Source organism: Ostrea edulis, chromosome 4, assembly GCF_947568905.1.
Source record: "Ostrea edulis chromosome 4, xbOstEdul1.1, whole genome shotgun sequence".
Taxonomy (NCBI): domain Eukaryota; kingdom Metazoa; phylum Mollusca; class Bivalvia; order Ostreida; family Ostreidae; genus Ostrea; species Ostrea edulis.
In genome coordinates this window covers 54,098,252-54,104,286 of record NC_079167.1, presented here as the reverse complement: position 1 = coordinate 54,104,286, position 6,035 = coordinate 54,098,252, and positions in this window count along the sequence as shown.

Genomic DNA, 6,035 nt, shown 5'->3' with positions numbered 1-6,035 from the left:
AAGTCTTCTTTTTTTTTTCGTGGAATTTCGTATTGTCTTAGGAGAGATGTATTCATACCAATGGGAATTGATAACCAGAGAGGGGAGGGGGGTACAAATGGTCTCACAGCTTAGGACAATAATACTCTTTTTGAAATTGATCTGTTGCTGCAGTTTTTTACCGTGTAGATATAGGAAATTTAAAGAAAGGAAAAAGATGAATATATATCTATGAAACTCTCAGGTATTATTATATTTTTTAAAGAAATCTGATGTCACTTTTCCGAAAATATAGGTCAATCACAACGTCGAAAGCAAGTCTAATTGAAGAATTTTAATTACACTCGTAACCGTGTCAATCGGGCGGTACTCCCAGGAGTCCCCGCTGTGCTTTCAGAAGTAGTCTGGATTTACGAAGACATTTTGTAAATCCAGACTACTTCGCTTATCTTAAATGATATGTAGTTTTTATCTATTTCAGTAAAGAGGCGTTGAGTTGTGATATAAACATTTTCTCTACCAAATAATGGCGATTGTTTCTGATTTTTTTGTCCAGGTCAGTTCAAGATGGCAATTTTTTCACGCCACGCCCCCCTAAAATTTTCATAGTTTAATGCATAGTTTAATTTTGGAAGAATACAATTTAATTCACAATTTTTATGGCGTATATGTAAATGAATAACATGTGAAATGTAAATCTTATATAAGATATCACGGCGGGGTTTTTTTTCCCCAAAAGCATATCATACCACCAAAAACGATATTTCTTCCAATATCGGAACTTTTAACCTCACCATTATATGACGGGTTAGAATTTATTGAATGTGTCCGGTTAAAATCGAAGTAGAACATTGAATATACTTTAAAAGTAGCAGGATCTTAAAGTTCTAGAACATGTAGACTGATTATAAAACAAAGAAGAAACGCACAGTGAAATAGAAACACATTATGACATGAAGAGCACTTTTTTAAAAGTTTGATTTATTGATAACAAAACAAATGTTGGAGACATTAAAAATTAAAATGCCACGACCACTACTGAATTTTACAATCATGAACAGTTGAAGGTCACCAAATATCCAATATCTAGTGCGTACCCCCACGAGCACCAATGACAACATGACAACGTCATCCCATGGATGCAATTAAGTCTCTAAAATTGTCTAAGAACGTTGTTCCGCTTGAACCAGCCGTTATACGGTTCTCTTTATATGCCCCTATCCAATGTTCAATAGAAATGAAATCTGGCGTTTTGGATGGCCAAAGGAGAACCGTGATATTTTGTCTTTGCAAGATATCACGTATCGGACAAACGGTATGTGGTCTTGCATTGTCATGTTGAAATATGGCTATGTTATTAAAAACACGTGTGGCTGTATGCATGACTTCGTCAATAAACCGTCAAAATCCCTTGTATATGAACCAAAGCGGCCCTGTCTGCATCGGATATCGCTGCACATATGATTATTCTACCATCAACCAAATCTTCAACCTTTTGGATGCTCATTGCTAAACCAAACTGTTCGCCAACATTGCTGTGGCCATACTCTTTGAGTCTGGGACCATTGAAGTCTGTTTCGGTGATGTTGTAACGTTAAAACAATACCACAAACAGGTCTTCACGCTTTAATCCCAAAATCACGTAATCCACTGTGAACAGTTCTGTGTATTTCTGAGATAGCAGATGCTGTAGATGACGCTATTATAATACATGGACGAAGATGACGTAGTGGAATCTGCTGACGTCACGCGTAATCTGTCTAATCTTTGACGATCAATTGTTGAAGCATATGTTGATATCTGCTCCACGAGATATCGTGCTTGGCGCAACTTAATTAACTATAGACAGGCAAATCTGCTTCCGTGTACTGATCAAATAACAGAGAAAAAGAAACGCGTAGTAGGAATTTTTCGCAGAATGAATTGTTCAAAGATATTGTCAATGAGGAACTCTAGCATATTTTTTATTTCAACTTCAGGGTAATTGATTTTAAGGGAAGAAATATGGCCGCCGAGCAGGTAACAGGTGTGTGAAGGTGCTCGGGTTTTTGGTGGTAGAGAAGGGTACAACGGTAATGTACATTCAGAAAAAGTTTTGCATAAGGATTTAAAGGACTATTTTGTGATATATTCAAAACCTGGGTGAGAAATCTTTTGTAGAAAAGAGTATTTCAAGGGAGGTGTCCGGTAAAAATACTATCAAACAAAAACAGTCATCCGTAACACCCGTAACAAGTGCTCCGAGAACAACTCAGAATTCAAAGAACGCACGCACTGGAGAAAAATCTCCCGTTCAAGGATTGTTGAATGCTTCCACCACTAGTGACAGTAGTTTTGTTTCGGGTAAGCTAACAGGAGAGCTAGATGAAATAAAACAACAATTGAGTGATCTTCCAACCAGAAAAGATTTTGAGGCACTTAAAAAGTCCATAGTGGGAAAGAATGAACTGAAATCTCTGGTAGTAGACATTATAAAGAATCTTATTAATGTGTTTGAAGAAAAAATGCAAAATGAACTCTCAGAAGCAACAACAAATCTTAAAGAAGAATACAAGGAAAAACTCAATGCAATGACAATTGAAAATGAAAACTTAGGGAGAGAGATTAAAGCTTTGAAAGAATCGAACTTAAAATTGAAAACGGAGATAAATACAACCAAAGGGAGTATAAGGGACACAATAAGATCAGCAAACTTTAATGAACAATACTCTCGAAAAAATAATATAAAAGTGTTCAATCTTCCCACAAAACAAAAACTAGAACTGAGGAAAGATTTCATGGAGATTCTAAGCAAAGATTTGGGGCTACAGCTAGATCCACGAGATGTGACTGAAATTCACCGTATTCCCACAGCCAATCAACACTCCAAAGATAAGCCAGTCATCGTGCGCTTGGCATCGTCAGAAGTGAAGAAAAAACTAATGAGAGAAAAGAAAAATCTCTCCGGTGACATTCGTATTGTGGAAGATATCACACAGAAAAACCTTGATCTAATGAAATCGCTGCGAGAAAACGATGACATTGAATCGGCCTGGTATTATAATACCAAAGTATAAGGGAGATCCAAGGATGGCATTCAGGTGAAATTCGATGTTGGTGACAATATCAAACAAAAACTCAGAGAAGGGCGTTAATCTCGTTGGTTTCAAACAAAAATATGCAAACATTTTTGAAAAATCACACAATTTCAAAAATATAATGATAGTTATAAAAAGTGTGGAACTTTGACACCTAAGGCTCCATTTAAAAATGCACTGACATACGTATAACAGTTTCATGGTGTTTAAATACCCTTCGTTCATAAAAAATCTAGCCAGCAACTGGTTTGTTGATGCTATACTCATCTTGGGATACTGATTTACTAAGATGTATATGTGTATGTTTATATATATGTATATAATTTTTGATTTATAGCTGATGACAATTTTCTTGCTGGTAAACCGACAGTGAGTGTTTATTTCATGCTATTTTCGATCGGGATCGGGATAACAAAATTTATGTAAACAAGAAAGCATGAAATCATAAACTCGTTGTCGGTAAGTACGACAATTTTTTTTTTAGATATATAAGAAACCACCACAGGATTCATGTTTCAAACAGAATGATTTTAAGGTTTTTTGAAATTTGCTTTGTGTTCTGTGCTATCTTACTCTGGCTTACTTTACAACCCTTTGTTACATGTAATATGCATTTGCTAGGTATAGACTTTGTTTACAATGAATGAAATCAAAATATTAACCGTTAACTGTCAAGGATTAGGTTCTGGCATATCAAAATTGATCTTTATAGCACTTCAATTTTGGTTTGTTCTAACTCATGTGATTCGGGGACCAGTAGTCTATCAAAAGTAGGCGTCCTCGATTTTTGATTTCGTTGTCTTCAAATGTTATCGCTTTTTTTGTGAAATGTCGTGTCTGAATGATGCTCAGCGCAACAACGCAGTTAGATGACTTGTATATATCGAGGGAGTGAAGATTGATTGATTTAATGTGTATTGTTTTACGTCCCGCCCGAGAATTTTTTACTCATATGGAGACGTCACCATTGCCGGTGAAGGACTGCAAAGTTTAGGTCTGTGCTCGGCGCTTACGGTCGTTGAGCAGGAAGAGATTTTTATCGGGCCACATCTGCTGTAACTGCAATAACGTAGCCCGCTCTGATTTTTTTATTCTGACGTTTTCGGGGGAGGGCTGAAATTCCACAGGATCTTTGTAATGGTGCAACATATTTTTATGAATAACCTGTAATAAGCCCCGTGTATTTGTTGTTTACACTAAAAAGAGCACCAACTTTGGGCTTGAGCATATCTAAGGTGTTTTTCATTAAATATCATGTACAACATGCAAACTTCTTCGTCTGCCCCGCCATGCTTGTTATCGCGAGATCTCGTTGGTGTATCTACTGAAAAACCTAAACATTGACAATCAACGCAAAAATGTAGTTACTCGCGTCATTCCAACAAAGAAAGGAAAACCATATGGTAGCAGAAAAAATCACACTCTGCTTTTCGTTTCTTTAACTTGATATCAAATTTAAACCTTTTCAATACCAGAAAAATCGCTTTCTCCGTACTCGTCAATTGATGTAAACACTACCTTATATGGACATATGCAAATAACTTGACAGTCAAACATGGTACAAAAATATGAATCGAGAATTTGAATATATCAAAATTGGAAAAAAAATGGTGGAATAGAGTCTCATAAATCGCAAGTTGCAGGTTGTATAGATATTGACTAAGAAACGTAAGCATTTTATCTATGTAAAGAAAGTCAGAAAATGTTTAGAATGATCCAAAATGTTGTGGGAGTGAATCACTACCGCATCTGCACCATTACGGAGATACAAAGGAGTTGTAGCACTCCCCTCCCCCCCAAAAAAAAAAGTCGGAGGGCTACATTATATAGCTACACCTGCTGTGACACGGGACCTCGTTTTTTGCGGTCTTATCCTGACGAAAAATGTGCAATGTGGCAGTCTCTAGCTGGTCTGAGGCTACTCGTTTGTAGAAAATGTCTCATCATCAGCCTATCGGGCTTAGTGAAAAATCTTGGATGAATAAATTGCTTGGATTTCAAAAATCTACAAAATACTTTTCGGCCTTTGATTCTGATTTGTGTTTCAGTAATTGCAATACTTTTAATAAGTTCTAAAGCATCTCTACTATACGTCAGTATGTTCAATGTAATTCTGTCAGTTGTTTAATCGAGGCAGGCTACTGACAAACAAGTTGATGTTACGGGGGTTTCAACAGTCTCGTTTAAAGTCAGCATTTCGCAAATTCTATGGTCATTATAATGATCTTGTTTGCCAATTCAACCTATCTTTGGGTCAAATGCTGTCTGACGTTCTTCATACCGATTGTTATGCCGTTCTTGGCACAATGATTTTGACTGCGGATTACTCCGTTTACCTGATCAAGATATAGGGGCTCACAGCGGGTGTGACCGGTAGACAGGGGATGCTTACTCCTCCTATGCACCTGATCCCACCTCTGGTATATCCAGGGGTTCTTGTTTGCCAAACTCTCTATTTTGTATTATGCGATTGATCATTGTTCGTTATCTTCACCTTTCATATAGTATGTCGCCCTTTACTGGTCGGGCTCGACCTTCTGATTGTTACGTAAAGCAACTTTAATCAAACTCTGTTCATGATAGAAATATATTTGTTTTTATGAATATTATATCAGTAGGTACGTAAAAAAAATCTGGTAAACCATTTGATACTTAAAAATTTGTTTTTTCCATAAATAATCAATTATTTATATTTTTTTAAATGTCAAGGGCAATAACTCCAATGCTGATATTTTATCTATTGTATGTCTATTATACAATGATTTCCTTGATATCCTCATTTATTTTTGTATATTTATCAAGTTACAGCGTAACTAGTATTTTTATGTATACATGTATTTATTATCAATGTGCGATTCTCTTATGTTGATATATAACTTCTGTTTATGCGTATCTGATATCTTGAAAAGGTGGCAACATATGCATTTCCTTTAATTATCCATTAAATCAAAGTACATTAAGTGGACATCAAAACAGTTT